This window comes from Lutra lutra, chromosome 9 (assembly GCF_902655055.1).
Source record: "Lutra lutra chromosome 9, mLutLut1.2, whole genome shotgun sequence".
Classification (NCBI taxonomy): domain Eukaryota; kingdom Metazoa; phylum Chordata; class Mammalia; order Carnivora; family Mustelidae; genus Lutra; species Lutra lutra.
Window position 1 is genome coordinate 34,585,304 of NC_062286.1, and position 15,230 is coordinate 34,600,533.

At 48.2% G+C, this 15,230-nt stretch overlaps 1 long non-coding RNA gene across 2 annotated transcripts; it reads left to right on the top strand.

The window, feature by feature from the left end:
- The first annotated feature begins 3,329 nt into the window (after nucleotides 1-3,329).
- LOC125109025 (uncharacterized) lies at nucleotides 3,330-13,084 on the top strand. Of its 2 annotated transcripts, none has more exons than XR_007130074.1 (3): nucleotides 3,330-3,444; nucleotides 5,470-5,656; nucleotides 11,913-13,084. It is a non-coding gene; the product is annotated as an uncharacterized LOC125109025 (long non-coding RNA). The 2 variants fall into 2 exon arrangements; XR_007130075.1 differs by having other exon boundaries at nucleotides 3,380-3,566.
- Nucleotides 13,085-15,230: the final 2,146 nt, after the last annotated feature.

Consider the following 15,230-nt stretch of genomic DNA (forward strand, 5'->3'; position numbering starts at 1 on the left):
CATGTAGCCACCTGTCTCCCTGGAAAACGTTCAGTTCCTGGGTACATCTTGTCCCCTTCCTGCGGAAGCCAGAACCACACCCCCTCTCCCCAAAGTCTATGTTCTTTCCGCTCTGCTGTGCAGCCGGTGATCCCCGGGGCCTCGTGTCTGAGAGAAATACACTCACCCAACTGAAGCCTCAGGTGACATTTCCAGAAGAGGGAAGCCAGAGGTAGGTCCTTCCAGGGGTGGGCAAGTAGGAAACAACAGGAGAGGGGTCACGTGGGACTGATCCCCCAAGAAGCTCTGGAGGAACGTGTCCTGAGTTTTTGTTCTCTGTGTCATCTGGGCTGTGACAACTCCCCAAGCCTCCGTCTCCTCATCAGCAAATTTCAGATAAATAATATGTGCTTCACAGGAGTGTTATGGGAACCAAATGAAATCATGTAAGTAAAGGTTTCCGTCAGTGTCAGCAAACAGTAAGTGTTCAGGAAGTACTGGTTGATCTGTTGTTACTATGAGTGAACTGAGCCCTCAGTGTTCACCTGCGACCTGGCCAGGAAGACTGTCCAGGTGGGCTGGGGAGGACTGAGGCACAGCCAGGCTGTCCCCACGCCCCACCTCCAGCACCCCCAATGGGGAGCACTGCCGTTGCTGGGAGGAGGTGGAGCTGGGCTCTCCGGGTCAGTGCCCTGGGAGTTGAGTGTGTGGCAGACAGGAGGAAGAGGATTAACATGAAAGCAGAAAATGGGATTAGGAGGCCTCAGGATAATGTGCCCACCCGCCCGCCATCCATGACAACGGCTTCCTGCTTTCACTCTCTGGCGTCTGGAGCCCAAGCATGTAAAGCTTGGTTGCCCCCTGCTCCCAGGGGCAGAGCTGGCAAAGGGCTTGGTAGACTTGAAGCATGAGACTACTCAGTCTGCTAGGAAGAGGGCCAGGCTGCCTTTAGGTGCACTTTCTCATCTAATCCCCATGGCAGCTCTGAAGCAGGGGATGGCCCAGAAGATAAAGAGCCAGGATGTTAGCCTCTGAAAACCTGTGTTCCTGCCCCTCTCCCCACTGTCTCACGGGGGAGCACAGGGTCCCCCCGAACCCAGATCAGTGATGTCTCAGAACTGCACTTCCCTTAGGAAGGATTCCCAGACCCACGTATACCTGCCTTTGATAGAAAACCCACAAGGCAATTTAAGGAAACAAGGTCTGCCTTTCTGGCTCATTCCGTAGGACTGAGAATGTTCCCCAAAGATATTTTTAAGGGCGCCTTTGAGGCCTATCATACAGGACTTTCATTTCCCCTGGTAACTTCTTTGTGAATCCAGGCCAATGCTACACCATCAGGTGGAGAAAGTGCGAGATAAATCCCAACTATGGGAAAGATAGCGACCACACTATTTCCTAAAATTACCTCTCAAGTTCTAGAGGATCCCCAATGACCATGTCCAAGAGTTCATTCTCTCACCCCACTCCATAAATCAGAACAAGGCCCATCTCAGCCTCCTTTTTTAGGACTGTAATCCCTTGTCCTCCATCCCAATCCTACCTCACCTCCCCCCTCCATCACTCACCTACCTCTGCGGGCCTCCTCCCAGCTCCAGGGTCGTCTTCTGAGGTTTAGTAGTGATAAGACCTCCCCGTCTCTCATCCAGGGTCCCAACAGGAACAGGAAAGCACACTGAACATAAGATAGATTTATAAACATGTAGATACAGGGGAACCCCGAGGGATAGTGCCATAACTTGGGGCCAGTAGCAGTAGAGCCATTACGAACCCCTCCCAAGGGAAGGAAGTATAATCTGTTACCAGAACCCAGAGAACCTAGGAGTCAAGTGACCAAAGGACACAGCCAGGCAGGGTGACCTCACAAGGAGGGAGCCAGATGAATATGTTCTCTTGTGTTACTCTCCTCCCCACCCCTTTGCCCCATCCCCATCTCCTGTGGAGCTCTCCACTGGACAAACCCACCTGAAGCCAGAGGGACCTTGATGTGAGGTCCATAACCGTCAGGGAGTCCTCGACAGCCTGCATTCTTATGAGGGCTGTGATCGTCCCCAGGGAGATCAAACTGGGCTCTCAGGACATGAAAAAATCTTAGAAATCCCACTGGCTGGGGGCCCTCCAAAGGTCCACAGTATATAAACAGATACACAGTATATCCAAGCTATTAAAATTTCATGGGGTGGTGCAATTAGGATAAAAGTACCCACAAAAGGACTTGGTAAGGGAGGGAGCAATCATGAAAATAGGTTAAGCAGCACTGGATTATACGGACCCAAAACTCTTCCTTGGGCTATCACTGAGAGCTTCTGTCACCCTCAAAAGTACAGTTTATACTACTCTTCTCAAAACTGATATAGACACCAACATATGTATTCTCTGTGTGATGTATAATAAAATGTATAGTGTATGTGCATGTACACATATTATATATTATATACATATATATTATATATGTATATATACATAATAAAATGTGTAATGTATAATAAAAACAATTATGTATGTATAATAAAAACAAAAAATGTATCATAAAAACAAAGTGTAATTTGAGTTATTTTTCATCTAATGCCTTCGTCAACTGGCCCTTGCCTGTGCTGAACATCAGACCACTCACCAGTCTCCCGAGTCTCCTGCAGATTACTTACAGCTTCTGGCTGAGATTTCTCCAGGGGGAGGACATCACTGGCAAGCCAGGCAATTTCAGTGTACAGCTCCCCCCTTCTCAAGGGCTCAGGCCACAAAATGTTTCTTAAGTACTAATCATTGCCATGAATACTGAATTATCAGACATGCCCCTGCCTTTCAGGACCTCACGATGTCACTAGAGCTGTCACAAGCTCAACAAGGCGAGGGAGGAGCTGTGAGGATAGGGCAAGGAGGCTGATGCGCACATATGGCTTCGGGAAAGCCGAGCGCCTGATGGTCCCATCTCAAGTCACTAGAGGCAAGTTAACTGGGTTAACTGGGACCCTCAGGAGCATCGGTTCTCCCCGCCCCCCCAAGAAGCCCTACCATTAACACTTTTCCATTCAGAGAGAGGCTTATTTATCCTTACTCCATCTTTCTTATCTCTAAGCCAGTTCCTTATGGTCCCCAGACATTCCTCCCTTCCCATGACGACTCAACAGGCTCTGGGGTGGAGGCTGTCAGAAGCTTTGCGAAAGTGTAAACAGAGTGTGTCTACTGTTTTCCCCTTCTCCATACACTTACTTGGCCCTTCAAAGGGCTCTAGTAGATTAGGGAAGCACAATTTCTCCTCACCGAAGACAGGCTGCCTTTCTACAGGAGGTGGGACTTGCTCAAGTGCTCCATAATCCTGCCCTGAGAGGTGCTGCTGACCGGCTTGGCATGGGAACAAAACCTGGGCGCCATTTCCCAGAAGCCCCTGGGGCACCCTGAGGCTCTTCTGCACCGAGGAGGCCAGTCGTGAGAAGAGACTCTCCTTTCGTCCTGCCCTTCCATCAGGTCAGTCTCCTGAATTCCTTGGACACAGACGTGTAGGCAAAATGAAAATACAGTGTGCTTGCTTTCCACGACTCGGAGATCTAAGGCGCCGTTAGTCGTCTGAACTCCTGCAGAAGATAGTGGTAAGGTTATCTGTATCACATTACATTTTATGACGTATCACCTTGTTTACACCCCTCTTTAGGTTGTTTATAGGATATAAAATACCTTTAAACATTCTGGTCCTGTTTAGCTTTTTTTTTTTCTCCCATCAATAAAAAATTTTAAAGGCAGCCATTGTTCTAAGAAATGACTCTCGTACTTAGGGCACAAAGATGCTTTAATGGGGAAAGACAGTTTGTCTTGTAGCTTGGCCTCCCCTATCGTTGTGAACCAGGCTTTGATGATCTGCGGAGTCTTCTGACTCCATCGTCGAGCTATGTGGCATTTTGCAGCTATTAAGAGCAAATGAGTTTCTTCTTTAAACACGGGCCTCTGCTTAGCACATTTAGTACTATTTGACTTGGGCCTCAAGATAGTGCTATTCCCGGAATGGACTTCACATGCTGAATTTTTTTTTAATTACCCACAATCCTATCACAGATGCTGAAGTGAACTTTTTTTTCCCTACAACCTCCCCAATGATTTGCTGAAATGAAGAGACTCATATAAGGTACTTGTGGGTTAGGAATTTCCAGGTTAACTCTTTAATTTGCAAGCTGTTTATATATATATAGATAGATAGATAGATAGATAGATATAGATATATAGATATATAGATAACCCATTCATGCTACTTCCGAAACTATATTCTGAGCAAATGCTTCAAAATACAAAAAGATCCAAATGCAGGCGGATGTTATTTAGAATAACAAAAAATGCGGATTAGAAAGCAATGGGGTGGGGTGCCTGGGTGGCTCAGTGGGTTAAAGCCTCTGCCTTTGGCTCATGTCATGATCCCAGGGTCCTGGGATCGAGCCTCACATCGGGCTCTCTGCTCAGCAGGGAGCCTGCCTCCTCCTCCTCTCTCTCTCTGCCTGCCTCTCTGCCTACTTGTGATCTGTCTGTCAAATAAATAAAAATCTTTAAAAAAAAAAAAAAAAAGAAAGCAATGGGGTAAAATATGTAAATTACAGTGGTCTATGAAAAAAGCAGGATGCACACCCACACATGAAACTATGGAAAAATGTGTGTGAAAAAAAGACTGAAAGGAATGCACACGATGAAAAATTTTGCAAGGAGGACAATCCAATGAGCATTTTTTTAAACTTTTAAACTTTTCTTGCATATTGTGATGTTGCTTAATAAAAAAATGATTTTAATTAGGTAATTGTTTCAGTGGATTAAAGGAGTAGCTCAATCTTTTGACCTAAAGTAGGAGCAAAATTTCTCTCCCATTTTGTTACATAACCTTCATTTAAATTGGACTTCTGGAAAGTCAGCCCTACTAACTCCCTGATCATAAAACGTGCTTGATGGCTTAATACTAGAGTTGAAATCACAAATGACTGTAGAAGCCAGCAGGGAGGGAAGGGAGTTGTGCTGCCTGGTGCCATCTGGAGAACTTAGGCCTGAGCACATAAGTATTTCAAGGGACTATGAGGGTTTTTTCTTCTTTTTTTGTTTTTGTTTGTTTGTTTGTTTGTTTGGTGTGTCTGTGATTCTCCTGATTTGCACATTTTGGCCTCTCATTCAAATTCAAAAATAAAGACATTTGTGGGCCTTCTAATACATGTCTACAAGCTGGATTCAGCCAGCTGGCAGCCAGTTTGTAACCTTTAGCATAAAACCCTTTTCTCAAGTTACAGCCAGCTGCCTGATCTCTGAGCATTCAGGCACCTGGACCTTCCCCGTGTGCTCCTGCTCACTCTTCTCCAGTGAGCCCTACACCACTTCTGGCTGTTTGATGGGGGTGATGAAGGATAGTAGTCCTCAGAATTCTGAAGGCTTGTGAGCCCATCCCTGGCTGGAAGCCTTTCTCTTGCCAGACCGTGAAAGTCCGTGACATTTGTGATATTAATTTGTTTTTCTGTCGCTTACACTTAGTGGGCTAGGAGGAGTGGATTCGATGCCATTCGAATATGGTCAGTTTCATCCCAGAGCCCCGTCAGAGCTGTCAGATGCTGCCAGCCAGACCCGGGCTGTTTCCAGCTTGTTGATCAGACTCGAGGAGTCACTGTGTATATTATCGTGTCTTCCAAGACGCGTTACCAGCTTCAGAGGGTTGACCCAGGTAGGCTCTGCTTCCGGAAGATGGCTCTTATCCCTGCAGTGACCGCACTGGTTTGCCACACTGTTCTCTCCCTCTTCCCAGGTCCTTGGGTAATTTGACCCCAGACGTGCAGCAAGGGGCAGCTAACTCCTCAGGACTGACCATCATTCCCAGTCCCTCCTGTGCCATGGACCATCTGGCCCCACAAGGTTCATGAGATATCCTTGGGACCTGCCCTGAAAGCCATGGCACACTGTACCAGCAGGCCCCTCTAGGAGCTTGTGATCAACTGATCAACTAATTAACCACCCATCAAGAAACAAAGGAGTCAAGGCTCCGCAAGTAGCCAGCTTTGGCTTACACACAGTGAACCACCCCTTCCTTCCCTATCCAGGACCTGTTGTGGTTACAAAAGCCTCCTATTAGTTCTTGGTTTATTTTGAGCATGGCAGATGCTGCCAGATGTTTACTTGTAACGTGAGGAGAATTACGCTGTTCTTGTGGTTGAGGGGAAAGAAGGGGGAGCTCAGGGCTGTGGGCAAAGCTGCCAAACCCCTCCACGGCCCGGCCACCGGGAGCTCCTTCCCTCCCCCTCCAGATGGGGACCAACCCCCACCCCCATTTTTGCCAAGTTAGCAGATCCAGACTATTCCAAGCACGGAGGACCCCGCAGGTTCCAGAGCCCAGGCAGCCGTACACACAGCCTACCATGTGGGGCACACCTGTGTAACTCGGATCATGCCTGGGCTCCATGGGCCCTCGTGGCACCCTCACAGTGGAATTCTTCACCACAGGGTCCCCTTCAAGATGGCTCCCTAATTGGCAACACCAAAAGGCAGAATTTCCTCTTGAATGTTTTGGACTATCTGAAAATGACAATTTGGGCAGTTGGGATGATGGTAGGACCCCAAGACTAACCACAGGAGCCCACAAAGTCTGATCCATTTTGCAGCTATAACCCTGTTGCTGGATCCCATCACAGCCTGTAGAGTGCAGTGGGACATAGGGGATCTTGTGTTCCTAAGAGGAGCAGAAGCTGGTGGCAGAAGCCAGTGCAAATGCAGATTCTCCCCCACTGGGGGCCAAAGTCTTCCAAAAACATGGCAGGCAATTATTTACAATCCATACCTTTTGAAGGAAAGTTCCTGATCCCGTGTCACCTTGCCACCTTCGTCTAGACAAGGAGGGATGGTCTATTCATTTGCCCACCCTGTCCTCAGCAGAGACTTGTCCAGTCCATCCTCCTCCCTTCTGTTTCTTGGGTCTTAATTACCTAAAGGCTAAAAATGTCCTCTCTTATTTTTTTCTTCCTGGTGCCCAGAAAGCAGAACCAAAAAGGAAAAGTGCCTAATCCTCACTTCATAAATTATGCCCTGTGGGACCTTCACATGGATTCATTCGTATCATGCAGCCTTGGTTTCTTCATCTGTGGAATGGGGACATAATAATCCTTATTTTACAGGGTAGTTGCGAGGTATACATCCAGTGGGTAAATCACTGAGCTTGTCACTTCATAAGTCCTCAAAAAACATGAGCTGTCATCACCATTATTATCTTATACTGTTGGGTTCCACACCTGACCCTTTCCAAGAAGTCCTGAGGGAGGATGCCCATCTCCCTCGAGGTCAAGGTGGCTGGGCCCATCCAGGCTACTTGAGCAGTGTGTTCAGCCAGATGCAGCTCAGCACACACAGCAGATGAGGCCAGCTGGGAGGGCCAGGACCAGACAGGACCACCCATCGGGCTGCGGAAGGTGCTGGCAGGACAGTCTCAGCTGCAGCTGCTGGGCAGCCATCCAGAGTGACAAGCAGAATGCAGTGTGCAAGGGTGTGGAAACACACAGCAGGTGGCAGCCCGGCAACCGTGGGCAGCGGGGGAGGGGAGTGGCAGATCTTCCCGCATTTGGTAACAGGGTGTCCCGACCAGCAGATGGGCCACAGCAATGGGCAATTCCAGAGGAGTATTCTGAAATCTAAGCAGGCACGCAGCATCATGAAGTTCCCTCCACAGATCCCAGCCCTACCAGAGGCTGGATCTAGTGGGGAAGAGGCCAGGGAGAATAAAGCAGGGCCCCAGACAGATTACTGAGACAAGCCTGAGGCCCAGAAAAAGAAGGGAGAGGGGACATCGCCAGAGGTTGGTCTCCAAGCTTCAGAAGGAGAGAAGGCCTGCATGGAGCAGGTCCTACCATGGTCCAGCCTGACCCCTGACCCCTGGGCCCAGGCCAGGCTCCTCAGTACAGCCTTCAGGGCTGGCCTGAGATTGTGCTCTCACCATAAGGGGAATGCAGGCGAGAGAAGCTGAAGGTCATCATGGGGCAACTTCTCTCTCTCTCTCTTTCTCTGTCCAGCTCCTGCCCCGGTTTTCCTGATTCTTGCCCCTTTGCTTGTTGGTTTTCTCTCCTAAATCCTACTTGCTAATGAGGAAGAACCAAAATAGATAGGGTCAGGCTTTTTTTTTTAATAGAAAGCCAGCCCATCAGGGACCAACAGCTCCCCTGACTGACATCTGGCAAATGACTTGGCCACAGGCTTCTGCCATGTACCCAGTGGAGGGAGTTGCAGTGATCTAACACCGTTGGAGGGAGCTGGATCCCAGAGAAGGAAGGAAAGGTCCCCATAGCCCCTGCCTTGGGTTCGGCTCCCATGTGTCTCTTTCTTAGGCCCAGCTAACAACTGCTTCCTCAACTCTGTTCTGGTCACTTACCATTGTCCCTGAAGACTTTGTCTTAGAGACCAAGTGACCTTGGGAACCATGCTCAAGGTTTGTCTATGCTGGACCCACATCCCTACAGATATGGAAACCTAATTCGTATTCATCCATGTAGGCCAGTCGGCCTCACACTGTGCATCTACATGGGCCCTTGAGCTACACTTTTATAGTATTTCTCAACCCACACACATACTCTTAGTCGCTAGCTACCAAAGCATAAAAGCACAAAGAGTGAAAGTGGGCACCAGATGAGAGGACCTCATAAGGGCGGAAAGCAGTCACCGGAGCACACCTTACCCCCACCCCGGCCTCTGCGCACATCATCCATACTATGCTTTTCCCTGCCATGGCTGGGCCTCTTCGTCCTGAGCCAGGTGGTCCAAGGAGCTCTAGGGACCTGGACTTGGTGGGAACCGGCCAACTGCCTTCTCAGTTTGCTCTCAGGATTAGAATACGGTTACTGGTGTGCATAACATTTGGACCCAGAGCTAAGGTTTGTAGACTCCATCCAGAGCCAGGGTCATAGGACCCTTCCTCACCTCTAGGGATTCCTGGATACATAAAAGGCAGATGACCAGAGACAGCTGTTGGAGGAAACAAAATCGACACCTAGTGATGAAGAGCTAAGAAGCCACACAGGGATGATAAGACAATCCAGACAGGAGCAAGGGAGGAAGTCACTTCCACTCTAGGGCCAGAGGGAGAAAGAAAAGTGAGAAAGCCTGTCCAGTGGGAACTGCAACCACGGAGAGAGGGGTCATCTGATAAGAGCTGGAGCCATGAAAAGATCTAGATTCTCCTGAAGACACCAAAGGAAGCAGAGAGAAAGAAATGCTCCACCTTTCCCCCTCCTTCCTTCTCATCTTCTGCCAAGGACCACCCCAACCACCCCACCCCCCACATTGAGTGAACTTCCCTGGAAGCCAAAAGGCAAAGAGACTGGGAAATGTAGATCCTGTAGAGCAGCCCACCAAGGTCAAGGACAAATAGGCAATTGACCAGCTAAGAACGATGACTGACCAGGCCTTGGGTGGGCCAGTTGCATGTGTCTCTGTTTTAGGGAAATACTGGAACCGCCTTCCGAAGGAGCAGTGCCCTCCTTAGACCTCCCAGCCTTACAAAGATAGAAACAAATCATTAGCCTCTGATGCCCTGTTAGTGTATACACACAGAAGGTTATCTTGTACACTCATCACAGCAGGAAGATCCCCCTGGAGGAAACTGGGCAGTGTTTGTAAAGAGGTGGTGCCCTCCCTCGGGGGCTGTCTGGCTTTGTGCCCTAATTAGGGGTGGGCTGGGTCCAGGCCTCTGAGCCATTTCCTACCCTGGGGAAAAAAAGGAATGCCCTGTGTTTTGCTGAATGGTGAGGCATCTGCCTGAGGACTAAGAGGGAGGCATTGTCCAGGGCACCAGAGAACTCACCATGCTCCCTAGAGGAGACCAGAGAGCTCCCTCTTCTCTTCCCTTCCCTCCATCGCCTCCCCCAAAATCTGATCACCTTTGGCCCAGCTTCCTTCTGGCATCTTCCAGTGACTCAAGATTTTAAGCTTGAGCTAGGCTTTAGGTTTATGTGCCTCTGTGTCTCCCTTTCTCCCTTATCCCCAACCTAGGAGCCAGTCCTCAGATGGAAAGCCCCTCCCTGCAAAGCCTTCAGCACAAGGGTCCTAGGAATAAGGGTAAGGGACAAGGCCCAGTGGGAAGAGTAAGAGGACATTTCTGAAATTCCTAGAAGAGAAGGAAGGCGTCTCCCTTTCTCCCTTATCCCCAACCTAGGAGCCAGTCCTCAGATGGAAAGCCCCTCCCTGCAAAGCCTTCAGCACAAGGGTCCTAGGAATAAGGGTAAGGGACAAGGCCCAGTGGGAAGAGTAAGAGGACATTTCTGAAATTCCTAGAAGAGAAGGAAGGCTTCACCCAACCTGGGTTGAGAATCTAAATATAACCCAAGACAATAAGCAAAATAAGAGGAACCTCCCCGGGATGCCTGGGTCTCTCAGTTGGTTAAGCCACTGCCTTCGATTCAGGTCATGATCCCAGAGTCCTGGGATCGAGTCCCACATCTTCTCCTTGCTCAGCAGGGAGCCCGCTTCTCTCTCTGCCTCTGCCTACCTCTCTGCCTGCTTATGCTCTCTCTTTCTCTCTCTGACAAATACATAAATAAATAAAATCTTAAAAAAAAGAAGAAGAAGAAGAACCTCCCCAATGCCATCTTGGCCCTCCTTTGGGAACCACAGCCTAATTTCTGCTCAGACATTGTCATTCACTAGCTTCAGTGTTTCCTGTAAGTCTCCTATCCTCACCTAGTCTGCAAGTTCTCCACGGGCAGGAACCCCATCCGCAGAGCACAGAGCCCAGCACAGGCCTACCCCTCACCATGCTGCTCAAATATTTCACAATGTGGCTTATACTGGACAAGCTACCTAATTTGAAAGGCCTGTTGCAAAATGCAAAGAGGAGCTCCTTGTTAACAATGATTAAAAATTACAAGATGATGACAACAGAGCATTGGACCAAGCACAGGACTCTTCTAAGTGGTCCTACGTGGTATGAGTGGTAGCTTGCCTCCCAAGAGTCCACCATCAATTCCTTACCTCCCTGTTCCTGCATGTCACTCCCGCATTAAGAGGTGGAGTCTAATTCCCTTCTCTTAAACCTGGACTTGACCAATAGAACTCAGTAGAAATGACATTCTTAGACCTGCAAGACCATGTCATATTGCTGGGACCTCTTGAATACTTGCTTTTAGGACACTCCCTCCTTCTTCAGAGCCCAGTCAACATGCTGTGAGAAACTCAAGTCACAGGGAGAAGTGACGTGTAAGTCCATGGCCCCTGGCTGAGTCCCAAGTGGACAGCCAGTCCCATGAGTGAACCACCTCAAACGCCCAGCCCCACTGAGCCTTCAGAGAACTGCAGTCCCAGAGACATCTGACTGAAACCAGATGAAAAACCCTCAGTGAGAACCACCCAACCAAGCCCCATCAATTCACAAGAATATGAGCAATTATCATAAACTGTTGCTTTTAAAAGCTAAGTTTTGTGGTGGTTTGTCATGCAACAATAAATAACTGGGACACACTCCAAGGAATGGCATTCACTTGGGATACGATGTGAACAGCCTAGGTTGCGTGCCACAACACACTCACCGAGCACACAGCAGGAGCTCAAGAAACACTGACCGACCGCCATTCCTGACCACCAGTGTGTTGACACCAGACGTGGGAAGCCCTGGCCCAGGACGTGCCCTTCCACTGACAGGTGTCCTTTGTTGTGACCTACTGGCCATCTGGTTTCAACCCAACATCCTGGCTGAGGAGGGCTTGGATACTGCTGTCTCCAGGGATTCATGACCACTTCCTCCCACCCCGTTCCTACCCTTCCTATCTCAGGAAATGAAAAGCAATTTTTCCCCAGGGCCTGTTTACCCATAGCAACAGAACAGGATTTCCAAAACCAATCTCACAGCCAGTTCCAATATCTGTCTTCACTGTAATAATAATACAGATGCCGCACCTGCCCCCAGATTCCATTTTCCGCTCTTACGTTTTTTTTTTTATTTGCTTCTCTAGGCTCTTCAAACATCTGATTACACTTCATGCTTCAGATGAAAAGTTGTGAAGATGGAAGATTATCAGACTTTGTAATTTTCATCAGCCATCCTCTCTGCTCAGCAGTTTCTCGCAACCCTTATTCTCTCTCTCCTCGCCCTCTGCTTCCCGTGAGTTCCTCTCGTGCCCAGTGAGTTCCTCTCCCAGTTGTGGGTCATACTGGCCTCTCCCCTGAAACCTATCACGGGCAGCAGCCCAAGGAGGATACCAAGTCAGCATGTGGCTCGAGGCTGAATGAAAGTTGCTGTCTGGCTCGGGCTGGGATCCCTTCTGTGTCAGCTGGACACAACAGAGTCTGGGACCCCAGGTTAACATGACACTCCCTCTCTATGAGGCCCCCAATCACATGGCCCCACTTCTTAGGACACCAACTCCTCCAAAATTCATCCTTCCCTGAAATGGGCTGACAGTGCAGGCAAAACTAAATGACCCAGAGACCCAAGGCAGAGAGACTGGGACATGTAACCACAGTAGGGTCCTAAGTCAGAGTCTCCCACCAACTGCTCAAGAAAAACAAAAGGTTCTGTGAAACCCAGGCCATGCTTAGTCAGCACAGCCTCATGCTTATTTTCATTTTGGAAATATAAATTGCCACCTTAGATATCTCAATTGCAAGATGGGTCCCCAAGTGATTTTCATTTACTACATTACTTGCAGGTAGCCTCTGGGCTACCATGTGGGTGGTAGCCTCAGGACCCATTACTAAAACACAGCAGGAAACATTCTGGAGATAATGACCAACGGGTTTCCTCTCAGGAGCTCTCTGCTGCCCCCACACCCCACACTCTATCCCAACTAAACAGACAAGCAGCTTCTGCCGCAAGGGAAGGATGTGATAGGGAGAAAAGGAAAAATACAAGCTTTGATGTCTGGGCAAGATTAAAATATTTAGGAGGAACATCTTGAGTGAGAGCAAAGCTTCTCTCCACCCTTCCTCTACACTCCCCAAAAATAAACAGTGAAGATTCCTCTGAGACAGTGAGAAGAAGGAAAGATGATGAGAACTGAGAACGGAGAGACTTATGGGCCCCTGGAGTTTGCTTCAGATTCTCTCTCTGTCTCCCTCTCCCTCTGCCCCTCCCACTTGTTCTCTCTCTCTCTCTCTCTCTCTCAGATAAATAAAATCTTTAGGGGAAAAAAAAAAAAAACCTGGACTCAGACCTGGCCCCCCTGCCAAGCCTTCTCTCAGAGCATGGCTCTCCCATATAAAGAAGCTACTCTTTCTTCGGTGTTACAACTGCAACCTTTCCTTCTCTCTGTCAGCCCTGTATTACACAGCATTGTGATTCTTGACTAACAACAGGTCTGTATCTGCTGTTGGACGGGAGCAGCTTGGGATGGGGGCCCAAGTTCTCCTTATTTTGGCATGCCTTGTAATCAGCACATAACAGGCACTAAATTAATGCTTTTGTAGTTAAACTGAATTGTCCACCCAATTCTCTTTCTAAAATCAAGAACAGAAATCCTCATTAAGGCCCCTCCAGAACAAAGGAGATTGTCCTAAAGCAAATAAAAACACAATTGGATAAACCATCATCAGGTCTCACCTATTCCCATTCACGGCTTAATTTTTCCCACAGCAGCAGCTCTGAGTCTTCTCACTTTGATTCTTCTCACCTCCTCCACTCTCCTTGAGCCTGTCTTACCCCTGAGTCCTTCATTCTGAGCTCGGGCCAGGATCTCTTCTCTTCTCTTACTGAGAAAAAGAAGAATGTCAGATACGAATGCCCTCAAATTTTCATCCTTCTGCCTCATCCAAAATGATTGGCAAAAGGTATAGGGGCAGAGGGAAACACACGACCTGGGTGAGAATGGTAAAATCTTATTGGAGTGCAATTTGGTGATGTGAATCAAAATTTCACAGAAACTTTGACCGAGATAGTCAACTTTTATAACTTTATTCTAAAGAAAGTATTGAACAAGTTTACCAAAAAGTCCACAAAGTTGTTCTGTATAGTGTTGTCTCTAAAACACATGCACCTGGGGGTGCCTGGGTGGCTCCATTGGTTAAGGGCCCAACTCATGATTTTGGCTCAGGTCATGATCTCAGGGTTTTGAGATCGAGCCTGCTTAAGACTCCCTCTTTCCCTCTGCCCCTACCCCTCTGCCTCTCTCCCTCTTAAAAAATAACAACAACAGGGCGCCTGGGTGGCTCAGTGGGTTAAAGCCTCTGCCTTTAGCTCAGGTCATGATCCCAGGGTCCTGGGATCGAGCCCCACATCGGGCTCTCTGCTCAGCAGGGAGCCTGCTTCCTCCTCTCTCTCTCTGCCTGCCTCTCTGCCTACTTGTGATCCGTCTGTCAAATAAATAAATAAATAAATCTTTTTAAAAAAATAACAACAACAGTAATAATAATAATAAATTTTTTAATGAAAACCAAAACGCACTCTCCTAGCCTTGTTTTTGTACCATTTTGCTTTCTGGGCTTCAGCTACTCAGGCTTTTAGCTTCTCTTCCACCTTTCCCTTTCTCTAAAATCTCAAAAGTCCCCACATCCCACCCTAAAGTCTCCTCCGTGTCTCTTACCCCATCTAATTGCTTCAACCTGGCTCAGACACTCCCTAAGCCACCTATAGAATATCAAACCAGCCACCTTGAAGACAGAGCATCCTTGTGAAGGGCACACAAAGTAAGGCTTGTGAAGGACCACTCCAGAGGTGAGAAAACAGTGCTTATGGGTGCTTGCCAACACCTGACTTCTGAGTTTCTCTGACTCTTCTCATGGCTGCACCACTCTGCCTGGTAAGGGGAAAACCTTTTTCTCCTAGTTCATCTGCAACAGACTGGAATTTTTCAAAAGGGATTTTAATTCTCTTTGTGGGTTTGTTTGTTTGCTTGCTTTAAAGAAGAAGGGAGATAAATTGGATATATGGAACATTAAAAAAAAGAGAGTTTGCATGTTTCCTATCTTAAAATAATGTCCACCTGGCAAGATATCTCTTCCCTGGTCAAGATCACCATACTTCCAAGCCCTGGCTCTCTGTCCTCAGTCCTGTGTACAACCCCACAGCACAGCTCACCTCTTCTGCCCATTGAAACCAAGGGGGTGACAAGCTGGACATTGAGTGAAATGGAAACCACATCTTCCCTTGCGGTTTTTGTTCCATGTAGCACTATATTTTATTGTAAATTTGTATCTTTGAAAACATGATCCCTGAACATGTTAGAAATGTTTTTCAATAATACCAAAACATGCATAGTGAAAAGACCTGTTCCCCTTCATCCCTGACCCAGACACCCAGCTCCCCTCCCCTGGGGCAGACACTGTCCACTAATGAG